General features: G+C 39.5%; 1 protein-coding gene across 4 annotated transcripts in view; it reads left to right on the top strand.

Moving 5' to 3' along the window:
* DAB1 (DAB adaptor protein 1) overlaps positions 1 to 27,183 on the top strand; it is a 917,259-nt gene that overhangs the window by 210,747 nt on the left and 679,329 nt on the right. For all 4 annotated transcript variants that reach the window (XM_051857724.3, XM_089337350.1, XM_089337351.1 and 1 more), the window contains exon 2: positions 25,055 to 25,128. The gene's annotated coding sequence lies outside the window, so the exon portion shown is untranslated. The remainder of the gene's footprint in view (positions 1 to 25,054; positions 25,129 to 27,183) is intronic.

A 27,183-nucleotide genomic window follows, 5' to 3' on the forward strand; every position in this document is an offset into this window, starting at 1 on the left:
AGTGGCTATAGATCTTTGATATTGCTCCTTGACAGAAAGCATAAAATGATAAAATGCTTACTATCTGACATTTTAAGAAAATTTTTGCTGAATACTAGTTCATAATATTGTCATTAAAAGGCTAAGATTTTGACTAAATTTTGTAAATATTTGCTTTGTGCCTTTGTGTGTATGAATATGTCTTCTCCGTTCAGACAGTCCTTCACTTCTAACCTCCCTTTCACATTGTACAATAGATTCAGGATTCAGCAGTTAGATGCATTCTAACTTGTGGTCTCTGTCCACTTTGCCATCTCTCTTAGATCTGACAATAACTAAGTAATGGGGTTTTTATGTGGTTCTACCATTATCTTCTCAAGACTTAGCCAACAATCTTTATGACACCTATTTTTTTTTTTTTTTGCCTGAAGGAATTTCCTTCTTTTCTAAGTCACTAGAACTGTTACCTTTGTGCAGGTTTTAAGTTAGTTACAGGTAATTGACCCATAAAAATGAGACATCAAACAAGTAACTTAAATAAGCAAGGATATACTTTTCTGCCTCACATACTACTACTACGGTAACTGACCAGAGGGCCTCTACTCTATATAAGTTTTCAGGAATCTAGGTTTCTGAATTGTTGCTCCTCCATTCTTACAGGTTGCCCTTTTCTGAATGATACAAGATGATTCACTGCCACATTGTGTTCTAAGCACTTGAATCAAACTTGTTGATAGCATAATACCTACTGTACAACATTATTGCAAAATTATAGATATGCAGTGCCAGTGATCAGTAGTGCTATACCTACCCATTATTATTAATAGGTCACTGCAAAGAGTCTTGTGAAGTACTTGTTATTTATCATGTGCTGAAGAAAAATAAATTCAGTGGAGCTGAATTGTGAAATAAATGTAAAGACACTTTTTTATCATTTCTATGGTTCTAGGAATGTGACAGCTATTATCATAATGAGTATGCCAGTCTAGTTATACTTGAGATGATTGTTTTTTGTTTTGTTTTGTTATGAACCACAGATTGTCTTAGGGATTTCAATTCCAGTAAATTCTGAATTCCATGCATAACTCAACAGCAGATCCTTCGAATCCCTGTACTATTTTTCAGATTTTTGCCTGTAGCTAAATCCTATTAAATATATTTCCATGTCATGTTGTTCTTAAATAATATGGCAGGACAGGGCCTTGACTTAGAAAGTGACACCCTTCCTCCTAGGAGGCTTCTATCACGATCATCTCATACAGAAATCATATCTTGTATTTTGCCTCTGTGGAAATGGGCAATGTTGTTAAAAATTTATTTCTGCTGCAGGAAAATCTGATTCTTGTTTTATTGCGTCAAGTAGTTGGTAGTGTATAGTGTTGGACAGCTGTCCAGCTGTGAGGTTCCCATAAATTAATTTAACCCTCAGGAGCACCGTGAGGCCAATTAGAAAAGTGCCTCCAGGGGTGGCAATAAGCTAAAAACACTTCTCATAGGGGAGGTAGGAGTGGTCCTCATAATCTGATGATGCCCAAGATCATGCAAAACACATTTTCTAAGTGACAAGTTTTCATATAAAATATGTTTATGACAGCTTGAATATATATGTGTGTGTGTGTGTGTATATATATATATATATATATATATATATATGAAGGAAAACCATAATACATACTTAGGGAGATACCAGTTTACAAAGTTTCCCAGAGGAATTCAAAGCATTGACAAAAATTGTATTGGATTCTGATAATCAAATATCTTTCTCTTCCTGTCTCCTCATCTTCCTGTTCTAATAATTTTTCTACTGAAAAGGTCTAAACGGCATACATCTTGTGTACTGATTACTTTAAAAAAAATAAAATAAAATATTTCAGGCCTATGGCATGCCACCCATGGTCCTCAGAACTGGTTGAAGAACAATGAGTTCAAGATTCTTCATTTTGATCATTCTAGGTCATGGTGGGAACCAGTGCCATTATAAACACAATCACAAAAACTAAAGCCATTTGTGTAGGTCCCACTGTATGACCTACACAAAGCACATGTGTATGTAGAATGCACATATGCCAATGTTTAGGATTGCAATACCATGGACAGTGAAAATTTGAAATCATCAGAGTTCTCAAACACCAAATAAGTCCAAATAACTCTCCAAGAATCTTCAGATACAGAATTTGAGAAGGAGTAGATGAAACCCAAGTTCAAAATAGCTTCTCTCAAGGTTAAATGGACTCCTTTTAGGATCTGGAGATTCACCTCTTCAGTTTCATTTCATTTGATGCAGCTTTATTAAGTGGCAATATTACATTGTGTTTCATAGTACAGAATTTGGGAAAGACTCAAGTTTAAGGTATTGCTCTATCCTTTGCTTTCGGAATGCTTTAGCCATCACATATCCTGTCAGTTCCCTCCCTCTTACAATTTCCTTAATCTAATCATAATCCTCCTTTGGAAGTTGGCTCTGGGGTGGGCATTTACCCACCTCCCATATTGAAATGCTTGAGTTTAAGTCCTGGCTCTGCTTCTGATCCAGTTTCCTGATGATGCACACCCTGGGAGGCAATAGGCAAGGGCTTAAGTAGCTAGGTCTCTGCCACCTACATAGAAGACCTAGATAGGTTGCAGGCTTGGCTCCAGCCTGACCCAGCCCAGGCTGTTAGGGGCATTTGGAGCTGGAATATAGCTCTCCTTCTCCCTTTCCCTCTCCCTCTACTTAGTCCTCTTTCCCTCCCCCATTCCTCTACTTTTACTCTCTTCCTCTCTCTAGGTATCTCCTATCTGTATATCTCACTATCACTCTGTATTTCAAATGAAAATAAATATATCTACAAAAAATTTAGCTCAAACACATTTCAAAATTGTGCCATTCCTCATCTCGCCCCTAAAATATGTATCCACAGTACCCAATATTTGATAATAACAATAACAATAGAACAGTAATACCTCTTGCCTATGGGAGCCTTTATTATGCACCAGGCATTATGCCAGGTTCTTTACCTGTGTTAACTCCTCTAAGCTCCAAAACACTGCTATAAAGTAGACACCATTATTGTCCTTTTACAGATGAAGAGACCTGAACATTATGTTCAATAGAAGTATAAGCCACACATGTAATCTTAAATTCTCTACTGTCCACATTAAAAAATAAAGCATTTAATTTAAATAATATCTTAATACCATACAGTGATTAGATTGTAGTGTAGTCCTATAAAATCAATACACTTGAGTTTTGTGGAAAAATGTAAATTTAAAATTTTTTAATTTAAAATTAAAACTGAGGGGCCAGCGCTGTGGGGTAGTGGGTAAAGCTACCACCTGCAGTGTTGGCATCCCATGTGGGCGCTGGTTCAAGTCCTGGCTGCTCCACTTCCTATTCAGCTCTCTGCTATGGCCTGGGAAAGCAATAGAAGATGGCCCAAGTCCATGGGCCCCTGCACTCGTGTGGGAGACCCAGAAGTTGTTCCTGACTCCTGGCTTCGGATTGATGCAACTCCGGTGGTTGTGGCCATCTGGGGAGTGAACCAGTGGGTGGAAGATCTCTCTCTTTCTCTGTCTCTACCTCTCTCTGTAACTCTGTCTTTCAAATAAATAAATAAATAATTCTTTAAAAAAATGAAAACTGAAGCCAAAAAAAATATCAGTTGCACTAGCCATACTTGAAGTGTTTACTCCTCTTAGGTAGTTCTTGGCTACCAAGCTGGATAGAACAAACCTGAGACTAAGCAACCTGCCATGCTTATTCTTATATTCACTCAGTAAATATTTATGAAGTATTTATTGCAGAGCAGGTGCTCATGTCTGGAGACAGAATAGTAAGCAAAGCAGATACAGGCACTGTTCTGATGAAGCTTTCATTATGGTAGGGATGAGAGAGATAATAAATAATTAACTTTAAAAATATGGCAGTTATGAAAAAGAAAGCACAAGGAGGGCTGATAATAGACAGGGCTGCTGTGTGCAGTAACTCATTGTGCACACTGCCCAACTCCAAGGGATGCAATTCACACCGTTAGACCAGTGCAACTCCTTAGAGTTGGGCAAGGCAGGAGTCCTGGGGATGTGAGCTACAGTGTTTCATGGTATAATTAGGGAAGGTCTTCTACAAATGAAAGATCATTCTAGCAAGTATTTGAAGGAAGTTAGGGAGCAGACCAGAGAATATCTAGGAAAACTCTTTTAGTTTTATTTTACTTTATTTGAGAGATAGGCAGGCAAAGAATACCCACATTCAATGACTTGCTCTCCAAATGCCCACAACAACTGGCACTGAGACTGCCAAAGCCAGAGGCCAGGAATTCAATCTGAGTCTCCCGTATTGATAGCAGGAACCTGATTACATGAGCCATTACCACTGCCTCTCAGGGTGTGCATTAGCAGAAGTTAGAATTCAGAGTGGCTTAACTTCTAGGCTAAATGCCACCCCCTAGAAGAAATCTTTTTTTATGAGAGAGAATAACCAGTGTAAAAAGACTAAGCTCAAGTGCCTCGTCTGCTTTAGGAGCAGGAAGCAAGCAAGCAATAGAAAGAGCATATTGAACAGGAAGCATGGTCAGGGAGAAAGTCAGAGAAGTTGTCAGATGCTAGATCAGGGTCAGGGCTTTCTGGCCAGGGAAGTACATTGGTTTTAACTCTGGGTAAGAGGAAACACAATGACATATTGTGTTTCTTCCTTCCCCTTTGCTTCCCTCCCTCTTCTTCCCACTCTACCTCTCCAGCTCTCAACTTTTTTATAACCATCTAGCTGCTTTGTTAAGATACACTGAAGGAGAATGATAAGATGAAGAGAACACTGTATTTTTTTAGCTTTTATCTAGTAAATATAAATTTCCAAAGTACAGTTTATGGATTACAGTGGCTCTTTCCCCCCTATAACTTCCCTCCCACCCGCAACCCTCCCATCTCCCGCTCCCTCTCCCATTCCATTCACATCAAGATTCATTTTCAATTACCTTTATATGCAGAAGATCAATTTAGTATATATTAAGTAAAGATTTCATCAGTTTGCACCCACACAGACACACAAAGTGCAAAATACTGTTTGAGCACTAGTCATATCATTAATTCACATTGAACTACACATTAAAGACAGAGATCTTACATGAGGAGTTAGTGCACAGTGACTCCTGTTGTTGACTTAACAAATTGACACTCTTGTTTATGGCGTCAGTAAACTCCCTAGGCTCTTATCATGAGTTGCCAAGGCTGTGGAAGCCTTTTGAGTTCACTGACTTCGATCTTATTTCGACAAGGTCATAGTCAAAGTGGAAGTTCTCTCCTCCCTTCAGAGAAAGGTACCTCCTTCTTTGATGGCTCTTTCTTTCTTTCTTTCTTTCTTTCTTTCTTTTTTTTCAGGCAGAATGGACAGTGTGAGAGAGAGAGACAGAGAGGAAGATCTTCCTTTTTTGTCGTTGGTTCACCCTCCAATGGCCGCCGCAGCTGGCACGCTGCGGCTGGTGCACCACGCTGATCCAATGGCAGGAGCCAGGTACTTATCCTGGTCTCCCATGGGGTGCAGGGCCCAAGGACTTGGGCCATCCTCCACTGCACTCCCGCGCCACAGCAGAGAGCTGGCCTGGAAGAGGGGCAACCGGTGCCCCGACCGGGACTAGAACCTGGTGTGGCGCCGCAAGGTGGAGGATTAGCGTAGTGAGCCGCGGCGCCGGCCTATGGCCCATTCTTTCTAGTGGGATCTCACTTGCAGAGATCTTTCATTTAGGTTTTTTTGGTTGGTTGGTTGGTTGTTTTGGTGTGTTTTTTTGTTTGTTTTTGTTTTTGTTTTTGTTTGTTTGTTTGCCAGAGTGTCTTGGCTTTCCATGCCTAGAATACTCTCATGGGCACTTCAGCCATATCCGAATGCCTTAAGGGCTGATTATGAGGCCAGAGTGCTGTTTAGGACATCTGCCATTCTATGAGTCTGCTGAGAGAACACTATGTATTAATAGGCAATTGCTGGGGCCAGTACTGTGGCGCAGTGGGTTAACACCCTGGCTTGAAGAGCCAGCATCCCATATGGGCACCAGTTCTAGTCCCGGCTGCTCCTCTTCCAATCCAGCTCTCTGCTATGGCCTGGGAAAGCAGTAGAAGATGGCCCAAGTCCTTGGGCCCCTGTGCCCATGTGGGAGACCTGGAAGAAGCTCCTGCCTCCTGGCTTCAGATCGGTGCAGCTCTGGCCGTTACGGCCATCAGGGGAGTGAACCAGCGGATGGAAGACCTCTCTCTCTGTCTCTACCTCTCTCTCTGTAACTCTTTCAAATAAGTAAAATAAATATTTTTTAAAAATAGGCTATTGCAGTCATCAAGGTGAAAGTTGATGGAAGCCTGGAATAGAAGAGGGAGAGAGAGAGAAAAGGGGGAGGGAAGAAAACAGAATGCTGAGTTAGAAGTTAAATGATAAAAGAAAATGAAGTGGAGCTTTAAGGGACAGAATTGGGATTGTAACCCACAGAGTCATACTCCAGGCTGCTCTGCATGGTTTTTTCCCCCACCATAATCTAAGACAAGGAAGATACCACAATCTATATTGTTTGTAGCTGTATCTACTGCTCCATGTAGTGATGAGCACTAAATACATATCTGATGAGTCAGTGGGTGCTGATTTTATGGATCATGCAATGAAGTCCTAAGGAAGTTGATGATGAGTTGGCGACAAAAGATTAGAACTCAGATATGTAAGTTACTCAAACATTTTCTTATTCCTGACACACCTGTAGGTCCCTCCTAGCTTTTGTTGTCCAGGAAACAAGATCCAAGTCAACCAAGGCTTGGATTCCTATTTCTTAGGAATCCCAGTGGCCACTTCCCACTGTTTTCCCCACAGATAATAGCCCCAACTTGTTTTTCATCCCAATTAATTGAGGGAAGAACACTGATGAAGTATAGTATGTGTGCCTGCTTTTATATTGTATTTTAATATCTTCTCTGTTCATTATGGTCACCTTCCTTCTTTCTATCCCTGAGCATACATTTAAAACATAAAGAAATATCATTTATCTTCTGATTTCCTTGCATGGTTTTCTACAGCTGAATATGCTCCTCATAAAATTGATTTAAGATACCTACCAGACTTTAAATTGATTGCAAACTACCTTGTATTGCTTTGTATTTCCTCTAGCAACTTTCTCAACTTAGACAAGTTAAATGGGCAGCATTCCTCTAGCTGTCTCTGTGTTGAAGGCCAGCTCATCTAGATTTTCCTAAGGATACAAGATCAATAACTTTTCTATTTTTATTTCATATAGGGGAATTTCTGCATTAAAAAATAACCCACACTCATTAAAGCAAATTTGAAAAACACACACATACACATAGAAAGGAGAAAAAGAAAACACAGAAGGAAAAAAAATTAATTCTACCACCAGAAGTTAGTCTTTAAAATATTTTGGCATTATTTCTTTTCTGTTTCTGCTTGTGAGTGTGGTTGTATATTTATGTGTTGTGTGTTTGAGTGTGCATATATGTTTTTATTGTAAGTCATGATTTTTCATTGAAAAATCCACATTTTATTTTACTAGGTCATATTTTCAAATACTGCTTCCAAAGTGACATATTATTCTATAATGAAAATGTCACTATGTCCCCTACAAAGAGCATTTAAGTTGTTTCCAGTTTTCCTGTCATAAATAATGCTGCACTGAACATTTTTGTTCATATGTAGATTAAGTATATAGAGATTTCTTTAGTCAACTGTGCCCAAAAGTAAAATCATTCAGTCAATCAAATGTACAAATGCATGCTGATACACATCACTCAATGTATTTTTTAAAATATTGTAGCTTTTAAAACTTCTGCCTATAATAGATGCAAAAACCTATTTCTCTCCCTAATAACACTGAATAGTTATCCCTTTTTATTGCAACTATGCTAATTTAATATATTTAAATAGCTTTCAGATTTTGTTAATTTTCATGTATTTGATTGCTTCTAAACTTGACTATTTCCACGTGCTTATTTATTCATTGTATTAATTTTTTATTCAAATCCTTTCCTAATGTTTCAGAATATAAGTCTTTTCTAATCAATTTGCTTAATTTTTTGTAGAATAAACATATTTCATTTGTCAAATATTTTATACAAATATAATTTTCCAGAATATTTTCTGTGTTTTTATATTGATTATGGCTTGGATTTAATTTTTTAAATTTAAGTATTTTTATTTATTTGGGAAGCAGAGAGACAGACCAACAGACAGGTAGAGTCTGCATTGGTCAGAACTGGGCCATGCCAATGCTAGGAGCCAAGAACTCAATTCAAGCTTCCCATGTTTTTGACAAGGACCATCTTGATCCACCTACATGAACCATCACCTCTTGTTTCACTGGGTTTCCCTTAGCAGGAAACTGAAATTAGGAGTGAAGTTGAGACTTGAACTCAAGCACATTGATATCAAATGCTGGTGTCTTAACTAGCATCCTTACCATTTGGCCAAATGCCTGTCCTATATGGAATAGATTTTATTATAAATTTGAGAGTATTTTCTAAAATAATGAAAAATACTTAGACAAAATTTTTAGGACATAAAGATAAGTAAGATAAAATTCCCCCACTCTCATTATTTTGTGATAGCCATTCATAAAATTTAATGTATTTTCTTTTGTATAGTGACATAGCTTTTGCAAAGTAGGCTCATATTGAACCTGCTACCATCCAGTTTTTGCCCACTTAAAATAATAAGATATTTTATGGCAATAGATATTCTTCTTCTTTATAATTTTAATGGCTTCATAATATGGATAGATCGAAATTGATTTATCGAGGCCATTGTTGAATCTCTTTACTTGTAATATTTACTTTTCTAAAGTTACATGTATATTTTTTTATGGATGAATATTTGGACACATCAATCCATAGTTATTTTCTCGGGGTGACTTTATCCTGAAAGTGGATCATAGCTTTAACTGCATTTTAAGGTTTTTGTTATGTATTATCAAATTGCCCCTCTGATCTATGTCTTAAGTTTATGGCCTGGGGTCTATTTTGACTTAAAGTTATGTATTTTTTCATAGTATCTTAAATCACTTAAGATGAGCATTTCACCTAGCTCTGTATGTGTTGGAAAAGAATGATAAATATACAGTGTGCCAAGAATCCACATTTACAGAGTAGATCACCCACAATTTACAAGTCTGGGTTATTTGAAAACATTTGTATGGCTGAATTCCTAGATATACTTGAACAAATAGAGCTCAATTCACAATAGCTAGGATATAGATTCAACTTAGATTTCCATCAATTGATGATTAGGTAATGAAAATGTGATATGTGTACATAATGAAATATTACTCAGCCATAAAAAGGATGAGATCTGACTTTGCAACAAAGTGGTTACAATTGGAGGTCATTAAGCTAAGTGAAATAAGCCAGACCCAGAAAGAAAAATATCACGTTTTTTTCTGATTTATGGAAATTAATATAGAGAGTATAAAATTATGTGGAAGTAATGTCATTTGGCATATATAAAAATATTGCTTCATGAACCATATCATGTAAGTGGCAATATATCCTCATGTTAAAAAAAAGGAATGGAGAGGGAGGAATAGTGAGGACTCTTGGAGTACTAATTGTTTAGTTCTTAATTTGCATGTTGGGTATGAATGTATTCAGAGGAGAAAAAATTTATTGATCTGTGTACTTAACTGCATTTCTAAGTACGTATAGTATCTCAATAACATGTTTTTTAAGTCAGTTATTTTCTTTGTCTACATCAACTTGTTTTTGATTACCCCAAAGCAGTATTTTCCAGATCAACTGTGGCTTGAGGACCAATAATAAATATACTACATTGCATATAGCAAATAGCAAACCTTTGTCAAGAGCCATTCTTTCATTTAATCCCAGAATGTCCTCATTTTACAGAAGAGGAAACCAAGTTTCAAAATGGTTGAAGGGCTTGTTCTAGGACACACAGCAGTAAAATTAAAACTGCATTTCACCCCAAAGAAGGACAATTATTGCTACTCCATGCTGCCTTCTTGTGGACTCCAAGACTTCTGCATGAATTTTGCTTCGACACACTCTCCTATCCTATCAACTTTCATTAGCTTTGACATTTACATTATCAACTGATGTTTGAGAATTAAACACAAGTCCTAATTGCAGGCTTTGGGCTCTCTCAGTTCCTGTTTATGTTAATTAGGCCATTCTTAAATTGTACAGGACACCTCAACAAAAATGAATTTAATATTAGTAAGGATCAATCACATGTATACTGCAAAATAATAAAACTTAATCCTATAGTGGTTGTTGATATAGCCTGAGATATATCTTAATATGTCTATGATTCAATGTTGAGTTGCAGGTTATAGTATTTCAAAAACTATAAGGTAAAAAAATATTGGTAGGGTAAGATGGCTCATTTTCCATTACCCTACCCTTACTCTAGAAAATATAATATATGTAATTAACAAAGAAAAGTATTGTATAGAGTAGTGAGACTCAAAAACAATGTAGAACACATTGGGTACTCATTCACGTTTAGTAGAAAAAGCTGATGTTCTGGGGTCAGAAGTCCTTTGTATTCCATCTTGACTTCTTATTATGTATAACTTTAGACAAGCCTCTTCTCTTTGAGTTTCCATTTACCCATGCTTACCACACAATAATATTTCTTTCAAATGCTTAGGAGGGTTAAATTCAGTATCAAACATGGTAGTCCAAATTGCCAAGAGATGTTCAAACATTGCAGAGGAGGAGCAGAAAGAATTAGCAATGTCAATAAAATAGTCAAGAATGAATACCAAATGATTTTTCTCCCAGCCTTACATTTCCCATAGACGATTTGTACACATAACACGTCTTTTGATGCCTTGGGGCAATCACCTGGGCTGTTCTCTCCATCCTGACTGTGCTATTGCCTTACCCATCTGGCCCTATGAGCCTCTTTCTCATCTAGGAGCCTAGTTAAGATTCAGCTTGGATGTTACTCCCTTGATTAGCCATCTCTATTTTTCTGCCCAGGTCTGCTGCATGATATTAAATGTTCCTTCCAATGCATTTCTCTAATACTTCAAACATTAGTCTGAAGAGTGGCTGTCTCATTGTGTATATATTTGTGTACCAAATGAGTGAATGGGATAATGGTTTCTAGACAGAGCTTTTTTAACTAACAGATGTGCTTCTCTCCACTCAAAATATGAAAGGAAGGGACGAGAGCTTAAAACATAACTCTGAGCAGCCAGAAATCGCTGATTTCCTTCAAAAATTTAGCTTTTGTGCTGTGTTACTTGAGAGACAAGATATTCTCCAAACTTTGGTGTATTTTGTTTTTGCCATCACTCTCAATACCCACCATTCCTTGCATTACTGAAGCTAAAACTCACCAAAGCCTTTTCTTTCACTCTTCTCCTACACCAGAAGCCCATTATGCTGCCCCCTATTGAGTTCTGAGCCAAGCACAAAAGAAATCCAAAGACCTATTGGATGGAATTTTTATCCTACAAAGTGGAATTATTCTAGGCAATGGTTCACTGTATCTGCTAATAAGGTGGGTAGGAGAGGGTCCAGAATACTCATACAGAATTGGAATCATCTCCGTTTTATACTTAAGGAAACTAAGGGTGGTGAGGTTCAGCACCATGTCCAAGATTGAACAGGGAATATCAGCACATGATGGCAGCTCCACTTGGCATCAGAGTGAGTATCCTCCCCATGACATCACACTCACCTCTGCAGTAGCCTGCTCTCTGGCCTCTACTGACCCCTAAGGGCTCAGTCTCCTCCAACAGTATCATTTTAGGGTTCACTCTCTAGATGACCCCAGTGGCCAGAGCTGAGCTGAACTGAAGCTGGGAGCTAGGATCTTTTTTCAGGTCTCTCACACAGATGCAGAGGCCCAAGGACTTGGGTCATCTGCTTTTCCAGGCCATAGCAGAGGGTTGGATTGGAAGTGGAACACTCAGGATTCGAACTGGCGCCCGTATGGGATGCTGACACTGCAGGCTGGGGCTTTAACCCACTGTACCACAGCGCCATCCCTGAAGTGAATTCTTTTACCAGCACCTAATTGTTTACCCAGGCTGTCCAAGACTAGAAATCTCATCATGAGAAACGTTGGTTTCAAGCTTTCTTATCTATACAAAATTCACCATTGTTTCTTGCTATTTCTTGAGTTAAATCATTTGTATTTTCATTGTTGAATATTTCACAGCATTGCAGGTTGATTTTCCCAGGAAGACAACAATGACTGGAGACACATTTACATGTAGAAAGTTTACTAGGGAGTAAAGGAATTGGGATTGATGAAAGGAAGGAGCTAAATAGTGACTCAGTCACATTAGAGGCCTCAGCCAATCCCATGGGAAACTGAAACTCAGCTGGCACCACAGAGCTGTACCAAATTGAAGCCAAGAGACCAAGATGTTCTTCCCAACCCTCTTACTGCCAGTCTTTGGATGCTGAGTGTCCCTGGAAAGGGCTGTTCTCCTGGGGGAGAAGGTGCTGTTTAGCCAACGGCAAAAGGGGAAGTAGGTACTCAGCAGTAGACTGTCAGAGGTCTGCACTGCCAGACTCTGGGGAATGAGCGAGCTGGTCCCAAGTCAGGGTGTGTAACATCTCAGGTCTTTTGACTCCAGGGAGCAATTACCAAAGCTGGTCTCTCCCTCTTGACTGCACGACTCCTTTTGCCATCTGCACCTGTATGAATGGTGTGCAAAAAGTGGCACAATAGAGGGCCCAAAGCCCATGGTACCTTTTGTGAATCCAACAAGCTGCTAGACACTGAGCACTCTGTGCCTGGGGTCCCTGACAGCCTGGATGTTCAGATACATTTAAGTGGAAAAGCCTCTGACCGGGGAGTGGGACACCTGGTTTTACTTCTCTGTGTGCATTTGTTCACTTTTTATTTGTTCTGAGTCACTTCATTGGGGCTGATATGTGAGTGCCCTTAGCGCTTTTCTCAGCACGTAATCAACTCTTAATGAATGCAAACTCCATCGTCTTTGGTCTTCATTTATAAGGCATTGGGTTAGAGGTTACCTAAGATCTCTCTGAGTTCTTATGACCATAATGGAATATTATAATGGATTCTCAGATTTTATTTTGTTTTCCAAATGCATTTTTATTGGCCAAATTCATAATAACGTAGCTTTGGTCTTCATTTGATTCCCATAATCATGAAATTCCATTGCTGAAACAAGAAACAGACCTCAGAAATACTCCAACTGCCTTGTTTTTACTCATGAATAAATGAGCACATGGGTAACAATGGGGGAGGAATTTGACTTGTTCAAGGTCACACAGCAAGTAATGACAGAGTAGAGAGCATCATCCATGTTTCCATGCAAAGGCTTATCATCTACATCTACCCTCATCTCCAGCCGCTATGAGTGCATTACAGCCTGCAAGGCAGCATCATTTGCTTTCCTTGTGTTAACATTATTCTAGCATGTAATATCTGTGTTTAAGGCAATGACCTGCGAAACACTTTTACTTCCAGTGCTGCACTTATTTTTCAGGGTTTATTAATTTTTATTTATGTATTTGATCTTGCAAATGAAATAATAAACTAATTAGTGGGACAATTTACTGGTGTGCTCCACCAAGGGTGTTTTACAGCCTCCGTGAAAGCTTGTGTAAACTGCAATGTCAGCAGATCCAGTTTCTGCCCTGCTGCCCTTCGTTTCAGCCAGACAACACACATGGTAGGCAGCCCTGAGCTGGGGACTTGTGCCTTCAGGGGACATGTGGAGACCTCAGATCAGATCTGGGGGCCAAAGAACTGTCACCCAGAAGCTTCCCAAGAATTCATTTAGCAGCCAGCTTTTTTCTATGGCTTAAAGGGTGTATTGGGACTCTCAGAGAACAGAAGTGAGTTATCTTGAATGAGAATTTCTATAGAATGGGAGAAGCTACACGTATGGACATTTTGGAAATCATAGCAGAGGAGGTCCATGGTCCACCAAGACTAAAATCAAAGCAAGCGGCAGTACAAGGAGATGAATATAGAGACAGCAGACCTTGGAATGTGCAAGATGTGTGAGCCAGGGCGGGAGACGTGACTGAAGACCCAGGGCTGTTGGAACAGATAGGGCATATGTTGTTAAGTATAGTTTAGATTTGTTTAGCTTACTTTTGTTGTATTCTTGAGTTATCTTTGCAGTAGAACTCCTGGACTTCTCTCCAGGGTGAACCCCATTTATGTTCTCACACTGGTCAGTATGGATTCCATGTCTATCATTGTTCACTTGTCTGCCCTCATTTTACTTGTGAGCAGCAGTGGATCACCAGCATCTAGACCAGTGTCTGAAATCTGAGAGGCGCTCAATAAACATTTGTTGCATGAAAGAATGAATGGAAAGGGGCCGGCGCTGTGGCTCACTTGGTTAATCCTCCACCTTGCAGCGCCGGCATCCCATATGGGCGCTGGATTCTAGTCCTGGTTGCTCCTCTTCCAGTCCAGCTCTCTGCTGTGGCCCAGAAGGGCAGTGGAGGATGGCCCAAGTACTTGGGCTCTGCACCTCATGGGAGACCAGAAAGAAGCTCCTGCCTCCTGGCTTCAGATCGGCGCAGTGCCGGCATGGCGGCCATTTGGAGAGTGACCCATCAGATGGAAGACCTTTCTCTCTGTCTCTCTCTCTCTGTAACTCTACCTGTCAAATAAAAAAAAAGTTAAAAAAATGAATGGATAGTTAAATAAATAATAAGTGAAGCAGTCTCTCAAAGCTACCTGGAGTCTAAGACCTATGAACTATATTCTGTTAATCTGCTATCTTTGATATAATAAGCAGCACACAACCAGTGATAACCTTTTCCAGTTATTTATATTTATTATAGAATTATTCAACATAGCAAATATGTATCAAACATAAAAGTATTTGACCTCTCTTGACTTCCATCTTATTAATGCATATCACACACATGGATGTGTTCATTTGGGAGGAAGGGAAAAGTTTGGAGCATCTTACCTGCAGAGGAAGCACACTGACTACCTTGTAGCTCTGGATGCTTCACTGTCCAGGCTGTTGCTGAACTGTCCCTGTGGGTTAGAGCCAGCGTGTGGGTTCTTAAGAGAGGAAATTGCAAACTTTGAGACTGGCTGGAGCATCAGTAGAGAGGAAGGCCAGCAAGACCTCTGCTGTGTGAGCTGTGAAAACATGGGATCCTTGCACATTGCAGTAGAAAGCTCCAGTCCTGTGATGGACTCTTGGAGGAATGTCACTGCCCACACCTTCACTTTGAGTGAGTGTATGCAAATTAGCAAGCCCTGGATATAATTAGTGTGCATTCCAGCTCTGCGACTCCCATCCAACAGGCTGTAGTGTTCAGGATATGCAGATGAGGCAGCCCTCAGGTGCCAATGCTGCTTACATGTGGCGGCTCTCGTTGGGATACAGACAGTCCTCATATGGTAATGATGATAGAGTATGGGGACCAGGATTAGAGTGTGTGTGTACTCTCAGTGTGCCACAGACAGTAACAGGTCCCAGGAATGCTGGGGTTCTAGACCCAGGCAGGGCCAGAGTGTGGACATGTTCTGGAGATCCTTGGCAAATGCCCAGAATTCTTTGTATAACAAATGTAATAATAATAAGACCTGCATTTATGACATGCTTTCTGTATACCAAATGCACCAGGATCCTTCCATGCAGTCCTGAATGACCCACCAAGCTTGTGATTAGGCATTCTTTCATTTTAAAGTGGAGAAACAGAAGTGCAGAAAGGGGAAGTAACTCATCCAGAGTCCTGCAAAGCCCGCTGTATTAATATGAGAACATACTAAATTCTCACCCAGACTTGTGGCCATAGTGCCTGGAGATATGAAAACTGGGATAAAATGAACTTTAAAAAGCAACTAAAGCTAAGACCTGAAACCATCAAATTACTAGAGGAAAACATAGGGGAAACTCTGTAGGACATTGACTGAGGCAAAGACTTTTTGGATAAGATCCCAGAAGCACCAGCAATAAAAGAAAAAATGGACATTAAGATGAGGAGCACAGCAAAGGAAATAATTAACAAAGTGATGAGGCAACTGACAGAATTGTAGAAAATACTTGCAAGCTATGCATCTAATAAAGGATTAATAGCCAGAATATATAAGGAGTTCAAGAAACTCAACAACAACAAAATCATCCAGTTAAGTACTGGATGGAAAAAGATACAAATAGGCATTTTTCAAAGGATGCAATACAAATGGCCAACAGACACATGAAAAATTGCTCAGGATCACTAGCCATCACAGAAATGCAAACAAAAACCATAATGAGACTTCACCACACTCCAATTAGAATAACTATCATCCAGAAATCAAAAATAACAAATACTGTTGAGGATATGGAGAAAAAAAGTATCCTAATTCACTGTTAGTGGGAATGTACACTGGTATGACCATTAGGTAAGACAGTGTGGTGGGGCTGACGCTGTGGCGCAGCAGGTTAAAGCCCCAGCCTGAAGCGCTGGCATTCCATGTGGGTGCCGGTTCTAGTCCCGGCTGCTCTTCTTCCCATCCATCTCTCTTCTATGGCCTGGGAAAGCAGTAGAAGATGGCCTAAGTCCTTGGGTCCCTGCACCCATGTGGGAGACCCAGAATAAGCTCCTGGCTCCTGGCTCCTGGCTTTGGATCGGCGCAGCTCCAGCCATTGCTGCCATCTGGGGAGTGAACTAGTGGATGAAAGACTTCTCTCTCTTCTCTGCCTCTCTGTAATTCTGTCTTTCAAATAAATTTAAAAAAAGTGTGAAGATTCTTCAGAAAAATAAAAATAAACTTACCATATGACCCAGTTATCCAATTCCTGGAAATGTATTCAAAGGAAATGAAATCAGCATGAAAGAGTTACCTACAGTCTCATGTTCACAGCAATTCAATTCACAACAGCTAAAATCAACCAAATGCTCATCAACTGACAGCTGGGTTAAAAAAAATGTGCTATTTATACAAAATGGATTATTACTCAGCCATAAAAACTAATGAAATCCTGACGTTTGCAACAAATGCATGCAACTGGAGAGCAATATGTTAAGTGAAATAAGCCAAACCCAACAAGACAAATGTCACATGTCTTCTCTTATGTATAGTAGTTAATATGGAGAGTATAAAAATTGTGTGGATGTTATATCATTTGGTATATAGTTATAAATAGTGCTTCCTTGAATCATATCATATAAAAAACAAAGTACTCTTATTATACAGCTTAAAAATATGGAGAGGGGGTGGGGAATCATGAGGACTCTGGGGAAACTAATAATGCTTTTTTCTTGATTTGAGTGTTGGCTATGAGTGCAACAAGATGACAGAAAACATTTATCTGTCCACTTATGTACATCTCTTGGTTTATGTACTTAATGTATGTCAATAAAATGTTTCTTTCTTTCTTTCTTTCTTTCTTTCTTTCTTTTTTTTTTTTTTTTTTTTTTTTTTTGACAGGCAGAGTGGACAGTGAGAGAGAGAGAGAGAAAGGTCTTCCTTTGCTGTTGGTTCACCCTCCAATGGCCGGCGCACCGTGCTGATCCGATGGCAGGAGCCAGGTGCTTCTCCTGGTCTCCCATGGGGTGCAGGACCCAAGCACTTGGGCCATCCTCCACTGCACACCTGGGCCACAGCAGAGAGCTGGCCTGGAAGAGGGGCAACCGGGAAAGAATCCGGCGCCCCGACCGGACTAGAACCCGGTGTGCCGGCGCCGCTAGGCGGAGGATTAGCCTATTGAGCCACGGTGCCGGCCAATAAAATGTTTCTTTTAACAAAGCAACAGACCATGAAGTTTTACTCTGAATTGAGAAGATGGGAAAGGTAGTGTTTTTTAAATTTTAGCGTGTGACACTTAGATGGCTTATAAAACATCTGTGTTTGGGAGACTGTGGACCAATTCCAAGGTCTCCAGAAGCAGCAGCCCTCTTCTAGGCTTCCCAGTGCTCTCAGATAACAAACTGCACTCTCATTCTGGTTCAGGACCTGCATTGTGAGTGAGGCCTCAGCCAAGTCCCAGGCAAAATGAATGCATTCTATGACTGCTCCTATTTTTTTTTAATCCTAGCACAAGAGATCTGACTCTTTATTTTTATTTATTTTAAGGCAAAGGCGGGGGGACTGATTTTCCATCTATTGATTCATTTTCCATATGCATACAAGAGCCATGACTGGGCCAGGTCAAACTTGGGAGCCAGAGTTGCAATTTGGATGTTCCATGTGGGTGGCAGGGACCCAACTGCTTGAACCTGGTACCTCCCAGATTATGCATTAGCAGAAAATTGGAATCAGGAACAGAGTCAGAAGTCAAACCTAGGACTTCCCATCTGATATGTAAGCATCCCAAGCAGAATCTTAATGACTAGGTCAAAGGCCCATTCCCAGAACTTTCCTTGGTGACTGGAATAATGACAGGACATTCAGCATGCTATAAGGAAATGCTTTAGGCTAGTGGCTTAAAAAAGTAATATTGATTCCTCAGATTTAGGAGGATGGAAACCTAAGACTAATGTGACAGCATTTCTGGTTTCTGGTGGGGGCCTCTTCCAGGTTGCAAACAGCTGACTTCCCTTTGTACCTTACTTGGTGGAGAGAGCAGGAGAGGAGCCATTGGATAACACTGCTGGAAAAGCCACCGACTGTGACTCTGGCATCCCATATGAGCACTGGTTCAAGTCCCGGCTTTTCCACTTCTGATCCAGCTCCCTGCTTTGCACCTGAGAAAGCAATAGAAGATGGCCAATGTACTTGGGCCTCTGCACTCACATGGGAGCCCTGAAAGAAGCTTATGGCTCCTGGCTTCAGCCTGGCCCAGCCTTGACCATTGGGGCTATTTGGAGAGTGAACCAGCAGATGGAAGATTCTCTCTCTCTTTCTCTCTTTCTCTCTCTTTCTCTCTCTGTCTGTGTGTGTGTGTGTGTGTGTGTCTGCCTTTCCTCCATTTCCTCTGTCTCTGTTACTCTGCTTTACAAATATATTAATAAATAATTTTAAAGAGAGAGAGAGCAAGAGTTCCCTGGGTTTGCTTTTTGAAGGCATTAATCTCATTCGTGAGGGTTCCATCTCCGTGAACTGATTACCTCCTAGAAACATCCCCTCTTGAAATCACTATGTTGGGGGTTGAGATTTCCTTTTTTTTTTTTTACCAAAATATTTATTTTATTTTTGTAAAATTAAAAATGGTAAACAAGCTTATATAGTTACACTTCCAAAGCAGAGAGATACAAATATATAAATTATTGCCGTTTTCAAAGAAAATATAACAGCCAAATGATGTCTAAATAAACTTTTTTGAAATAAATTTTTTTAAACCATGGCGGTTTTGTTTTCTTTTTCTGAAGTCTTAGCACAATTTTGTAAAATAAATTTCTAACACCAAAGAGAGGTTAAATTAAATGACCATAGCATATGCTACTCAGATTTAAAGCAAGATTAATACAGAAACATAAAAGTAGGAATGGCATTTGTAACAGAAATCACCACTAAATACTTTCTAAACTGCCTCTTTTGGAGGTAGCAAGAAGGAGGAAAAAAAAGCCACTTATTAATGTAGCCATGTTTAAAGTGAGTAAGAAACCACCACTTATTAAAATTTCCTCTGCTTTAGGTGCAGTTGAGGGAAGTTTCACTACTTTTTTGGAAGAGGGGCAAACATGACTTCAGAGGTGGCCACAGTCTTCAGTTTACTGTGAATGACTCCTCTGTCCTCACAACCTGGAGAGAACAGGCTGCCTTTCACTCCCTCAGGATTGGAGATTCTTCACCAAACAGTATAAACTTTTGCTAGAGTCCTAACATGAGCATTTTCTATTTTTCTCTCAAATCTAAATTTCTAGAATATGTTTAAAAACAATTACTTTCTGTCCCATTGGATATTTAGTCTATGTCAGACAAGAACATGTGCTGGATCCCTCTTCTCTGCTTCATGTCTCTCCATGGCACTTACCACTGTCAGGAACACTGTAACTTTAATAACATTTTTGTTTGATGTGGAATGTAAGCTCCCCAAAGGCAGGAATATCTGATGAGTTTGTCATTAAGTCTACAAAGATCCAACTGGTATTTGGCACAGTTAGGTCCTCAACAAATATGTATAAATGAATAGAGATGGGTAACTGGATGAGCTGGCTGGCTGGCTGAATGGACAGGTGAGTGAATAATGGTAGATGATTGCTATAATATTTTTTACCAGCTGTGAACATTTATAATAAAATTATAGTATAGAAGGTAGTATGGGCATTTGCACAGCTACAGAAAAGTAGACCATGGGAACAAAATATAGAGCTCCAAATAGACTTTGCAGGTTGAAACTTTATCCATGATAAATACATTATTACAAATCAATGTAGAAACAATGGACTACAAAATGAATAGTACTGGGACAATACATATCTATACAGAAAAACTATAGAATACTGTGCTTGTTTCATACAATGTCAATTCCAGGTGGATTAATTGTGAAAGGGCACAACTTGTAAAACTGCAGAAGGAATTGTTGGTCTGTATAAGGGTCTTTTTGACCCAGGTGTAGGGGCTTAGTGCATAAAACAAAAATGGCACCTACCATAGCAGAAAATACCAATATACTTTGTTACTTAAAAATGTTAATGTTTTATATGAGCATGCCACTCTAATAAAAGTGACTAGGAAAAATATTTGCAACATGTATAACTGTGAAAAGCTTGGTATCTGAAGTATAAAGATTAGTCTAGAGTATAATTATGGTAAACCTCTATGTACCACCACATACTTTGTCCAATATTATTACCATTTTGCCATTTGTCTGTTTCCTCTATTTAGTGTGTCCTTCCAATGACTGTGCTCACAAATGTCACCTTCCTGGTGCAGTCTTGTGCTAAATGTCACCTCCCTGATGTCATCTTCCCTAACTAGTCTATTTAAGATTGAACTGCAATCCCCAGAATGCTTCATCCCTCCCTTTCCTGCTTCTGGTTTTTCCATGACAACATGTGACGAACTACCATCTTCTTCATTTATTGCACGTGGTCCCCTCTGACCACACTATAGAAATAAGTGTGTGAAAAAAGTAGCATAAGAAAAAGCCTAAATGGCCAAGAAAAACATGAAAGAATTTGTAGTCTCACTAATGATTAGAGAAACGCAAGCTAAACACTTTTTTTAATCTATCAGATTAGAAAAAGTTTTAAGTTTGACAGTACAAAATGTTAGTAATGATAACTAATGCTAGGTTAGTATGAACACTACTTTGTGCTGCTATTTGCAACATCTAATAATTTTTGAAGATACATATACTTGTACTGTATGGCCCAAGAAGTCCAATGAGAAATATCACACTTGTGCCCAAGAAGTATACAGTGTCCATTGCAGTGTTATCTCTATTAGCACAAGTTGGAAACCAACCAATTGTCCATTGATATGGATGATTAAGCTTGACTATAACAGAACAAAATACTATCTGAATGTTAAAATAAAAAAATTGAAACTAAGTTATATCAGGCTAATCCTCTGCCTGCAGCGCCGGCACCCCAGGTTCTAGTCCCGGTTGGAGCACTGGGTTCTGTCCCGGTTGCTTCTCTTCAAGTCCAGCTCTCTGCTGTGGCCTGGGAGTGCAGTGGAGGATGGCCCAAGTGCTTGGGCCCTGCACCCGCATGGGAGACCAGGAGGAAGCACCTAGCTCCTGGCTTCGGATCAGCGCAGCGCATAGGCTGTAGTGGCCATTTGGGGAGTGAACCAATGGAAGGAAGACCTTTCTCTCTGTCTCTCTCTCACTGTCTAAATCTGCCTGCCCCCCCCCCCCAAAAAGTTATATCAAAGTGCCAAAATATTTAGAACATAATATTGAACAAAATAAGGCTTCAGAAGAATTCCATTTAAATAAAGTTTTAAAACATGCAAAACAAGGTTATCTACTGTTTATGGATATAAATAAGAGCAGGAAAACATGCATGAAAATTTAGGCAAGTAGAAGTTATTTTTGTGGGACTGACGAGAAATTCATGGGTGACTTTGCTTATATTTACTGTGTTTTATCTTAAAAAGAAAAGATCTCAAGTAAATATGATAATGTCTGGTGAGGCTGGATGGCAGCACATAGGTTTTTGTTATAATTATGTCTATATTCAACTTCATGCTTGACATATTTAATAAGAAAATAAATAGGAGGGCACTTAAGTGTGACTAGGAAGGAATAAAGTTGAAGCCATAGCCTATCAAATAATATAGTGTGACACAATAAAATTGGAATCTGACGTGTGTTTTAAGGCGCAGCCGAGGTGAAAACCCAGATCAGTGCCTTCCTTTCCTAACAGGTAGTAGTGAGATTAGGCTTTGGAGCCAGACTCTTTAAGTTTGAATCTTAGCTTTTTTTTTTTTTTTTTTTGACAGGCAGAGTGGACAGTGAGAGAGAGACAGAGAGAAAGGTCTTCCTTTGCCGTTGGTTCACCCTCCAATGGCTGCCGCTGCAGCCGGCGCACCGCGCTGATCCGATGGCAGGAGCCAGGATCCAGGTGCTTTTCCTGGTCTCCCATGGGGTGCAGGGCCCAAGCACCTGGGCCATCCTCCACTGCACTCCCTGGCCATAGCAGAGAGCTGGCCTGGAAGAGGGGCAACCGGGACAGAATCCGGCGCCCCGACCGGGACTAGAACCCGGTGTGCCGGCGCCGCAAGGTGGAGGATTAGCCTATTGAGCCATGGCGCCGGCTCTGAATCTTAGCTTTTTAAGGGTTTAAAATGGTGACACAGTTCATTCATCTTTAAAATGACAACATAAAACAAACTACATGATAGAAAACTAATGAGAAAATAATTAAATAATTAAACTGAAAGTGGGTTCTTTGTAAAAATCAAAATCTACAAATTTTCAGCCGGATGGATTAAGGAAAACAGAGTAGAGATTCAGACAACTAAAATCAGAAATGAAGGACAGGGCATTACTTCCTATTTTATAGCACTCAAAAGGATTATCAAGTCAACAAATAGGTCTTCTTAACGACAAACACTATGGGGATGAAATGAAACAGAATTTGTATGGTGCTTAGCATAGTTCATGAAACACAATACAAAAGAAGCTAATGTATATTAAGAGCTCCAGGTCTTGACATAGAAACATACGAGCTTGAAGCCTGTTTGGAATTCTATACTTCCTGTCATTTTATTTGTTTTGCACAATAACACTATCAGGGTTATGTCAATATTAACCTATTTTATAGATAAGAAAACTGAGCTTTAGAAAGGCCAAACATATTCATGATTCTTAAAATTCTTAAAATTGGGTCTGTCTCCAGGAAAATATAATGATATATTAATGTCCTGGCTATGTCACTAGTTTTATGAGTAGATTAAATTGAATTTCTATTAAAAAAAAAACTACAATGATCTGTCGTGTAGAAATTTTTCTTTAGCTGAGGGTTAACCAGCCACTGCTGATTAAAACTAATAACAAGCATCTACTTAGTTTTTGTATATGTGACTTCAAACTGCGTTGTTGCAATGGGATGTTGTCACTAGAGAAATACTTCTGCCTTAAGCAGATTCTGGGTTTTGGAATACATTGGAAGATCATTAGGCTGTGATATTCCATTATGTTGAGGTTGTTTTTTTTTTTTTTTTAATTTTTTGTAACTAAGGGTTCTTTTTTTTTTCTTGTTTTTACTATCTTCTCTGCAAAGTTTGTTCTCTGCTTTCCATCTTTTATCTTTTGTGAATACAAATGAAATACTTTTAAATATTTATTTATTTATTTGAAAGAGCTACACAGAGAGGAGAGGCGGCGGCGGGGGGAGGGGGGTCTTCCATCCGATGGTTCACTCCCCAGATGGCCGCAATGGCCGGAGCTGTGCCGATCCAAAGCCAGGAGCCAGGGGCTTCTTCCGGGTCTCCCACGTGGGTGCAGGGGCCCAAGGACTTAGGCCATCTTCTACTGCTTTCCCAGGCCATAGCAGAGAGCTGGATAGGAAGTGGAGCAGCCCATATGGGATGCCGGCGCTTCAGGCAAGGGTGTTAACCCACTGCACCACAGCACCGGCCCCCAAATGGAATTTAACTTTCCACTCTCACCCATAATTTTGAATGAACATTTTCTTAATGTAATTTTAATCAAGTCAATTACATTGATTAGGTCTTTTATTCATTCATTCACTCACTCATTCCTTCCTTTATGCAGCAAACATTGATTGAGTGACAGCTATTTGCCAATCTCTGAACTAGGTTCATTGGAAGCAAAGGATAATATGGCACGATGTCTTAATAAGAGGAATTCTCGAGGAGAGGGAGGGAGTGGGTCACTCTAGTGTACAGTGTTAGCTTCTGAAATGCAGTGTATTGCTACAGGGGCCTGGAATAAAGAGCAGGGCATGAGGGAAGTGGCATAGAAATTGTGATATAGGAACTGAAAGTTCTCTTGATTTTCTGGTTAGAAAAATAGTGCAAGAATAATCACTGTAGAGAATTTGGAAAACAAAGAAGTAAGAGTTAAATAACCTATCATGGGATACAAAGACAGCCATTGTGATTTTTTAACACCAACATCTTCCACGTGGATGACCTCAAACTTTATCAATGACTTTGTTGTATTATAAAAATATGTTTCCCATATCTTGAAAAAATTATTATTTATATATGTATAATACTGTTCTCTGCAATAATACTATCATTCAATTTACCATTCCTCTATTGGTTATTTCTCTCTTACAAATAAAAGTATGATGAATTTCTGTGTATAAATATTGGCCTGTATTCCTTAAGAAGAAATCCAGAAGGTGAATTACAGATGAAAGGATATGATCACTTTTAAGACTCTTGACAAGTTAGTCCAGTGCCCACTTCACTGATTGCAAAGCATAAGTTCATACCTTTAAGAGAATCAGAGAATCAGATGAATTACAAATGTGTGTGGGAAATATATACATATGCACACAAATGTGTGCACACACACGTGTATCAGAAATAGATCTGCACAGACTCACAAACACACACATCCTGACTCCCTCCTAAGAGGTGTTCTGTGGACTTTTCTTTTGCCTGACACTTAACAAATGGCAGTAAGTGTTGATTTTGGATGTTGACAGTATTTGTGTTTTTCCCATCTCTGTATTCCCAATGCCTGGTGCATGGTAGGAAGTTAGTACATGTTTCTTGGATGAAAGAAGAAAGACCATTACATAATTAATGTTTGCTTTATAAAAATGTGTTTGTTTCCAGCATTCAGCAAGATATGGTGATGAACCCTGGCTCTGTGTCTTCATGACTGAAGAACCCTTTTGCACAACACGAAGGTAAACATTTGAGTCTGGCTGGATTTTGCTGGCGCATGGAAAATTTTTCTCTTTGGGAAAATTGCTCACAAATGTCTCTGGGTTGTCTTGAAGTGACAGCTTTCATGTTTCTCCTTAAAATACCTTCGAGGATTCATGGTGCTTTTGGGAATTAATGCTTAGGGTGGCTTTTCTCTGGTCTACTTGTGTTTGTGGTCAGAGAGAGAATATTGATTCTTTCTTCATTTCTTTCAGTGTCTAGTAAATGTCATTAAGATCCTTAGGTTTTGCTGCCTAGATTTTACCCTCTTCTGATAGATGGCTTCAGACTGGTTTGATCTTAAACAAAACCACGTTAGCTCTTCTTTTTTTTTTTTTTTTTTTTTTTTTGAAATATCTCCCATTGCAATATATTTACTAACAAAAAGAGCTATTCTCAATTATGGAATATAAAGCCAAACCACATGTTAAATAACTGTTTCTGTGTAGGAAACAGACTTGTAGATTTACGAGCTTAGGAAGCAAGTACCGGTATTTTGTGGTCCTAAATTTTTAAATGATGGCAACACTGAATTATGTACTTCAGACAGGAGCCAGGAAAGCACAATTGAAAATGCCTATTCTTTTGACAAATTACGAGCATTCATTCTAGTATCTATTTCTTGTTTACCGGGGATAATGCTGAATGAATCATAGACTGGTGGATGGATGTCCCTTCCAACAATTTTAATTAGCAGCACTGCCTATTAGGATGAACAGAGTGTTGCTTTTCTGCCATAGATTGCCCCAACCCCCTTAAGTGGAATAGAAATCTTATTCTCCACAAGGTAATATTCATCTCTTCCTCAGGCAGACAAGCATAGAAAATTAAACAATGGTCCGTTAAAAAGCCCAGATAATGTATTTATCATTTCCAGTTTATGTGAGTTTGCAAGGCAAATAAGAATGGGAGCTATTTGTTATGGGACCTTGGGGAACAAGGGACTAGAGAGGGGGCTGGGAGGCTGGAGGATCTAAGACTTGTAAAAATTCATTAAAAATATGAGGAGCTATTGGAGACAGAGGAAATTAATTACTCTGAGGGACTCAAATGTCACTACTCATTTAAGTGACCTGGTGAGGAGGCTGAGAAACCTTTTATTCTAAGGGTTTCTGTTGAGGAGGAGGCAGGGAGCTGGGATTCCTCAGCTGTCAGGATTTTTTTTGCATTTCTTGGGTGACTTATTGACATGTTAAGCTGACTTGTGCCCCAGCCTCCTCTAATGAGTAGTGTTAAATGAGCAGAGTGGGTCGGCATAGGGGAGCACTCCCCAGTAGGCTGGCAGGTTACTCAGAGGCATTCACAGCCATATACGTACGCCTGTAATTTACCACAATGGAGAGAAGAGACCGATCATTTGAAGCTGGACGAAGTTTGGTCTTTTATTATTGGTTTTCCATCCACAAAGCTATTCTCTGAGGTGGAGTGAATTTGGAAAGACAAATTAAGGTTCCCTACCTAAGGAGGACTGGGGAACACTAGCTTCCTAAAACAGTCATCTTTCCTAGACTGCCTGTCTAATAAATATTTCTAATGCATTCTGCCTGTAGACAGAGCCTGAAAATATATAGATATGTAATGACTTAAAGTTTAAACTCAGCACCCAGAGTAATGAGGTATAAGTTTTCTCCAATGTGTGCCTTATTCTAGACTTGGGAATTCAAGGTTTCTGCTGGGTTCTGCCACTCAGTATATGGGAATCCCTATGCAAGTCACTATGACACTTACCCCCTATCGCTACCTTTGGTGGATTATTTATAAACTGGGAACAACAATGCCTGTCTAATGTGATCATTAAGGATACCATGTACCCATCAAAGCTTTGAAGGATGGAAATATCACATACGTATATCATGTCCTTATCAACCCCTGCTATAAACTGCTTTACAAAAGTCTTGGTTTTTAAATATGGAGCCAATTCAGTGGTCTGTGTTCTTGTCTGGGTCAAGGTTAAGGGCTCTGCATTGTTCTCTTGGTTTAGTCAGTTATGAATAGCACGTCAACAAGCCGAAGAAGGAAGAACAGATGTTTCCCTG

The sequence above is a fragment of the Oryctolagus cuniculus genome, chromosome 7, assembly GCF_051225735.1.
Source record: "Oryctolagus cuniculus isolate XC-2025 breed Fujian yellow rabbit chromosome 7, ASM5122573v1, whole genome shotgun sequence".
NCBI classification, from domain to species: Eukaryota; Metazoa; Chordata; class Mammalia; order Lagomorpha; family Leporidae; genus Oryctolagus; species Oryctolagus cuniculus.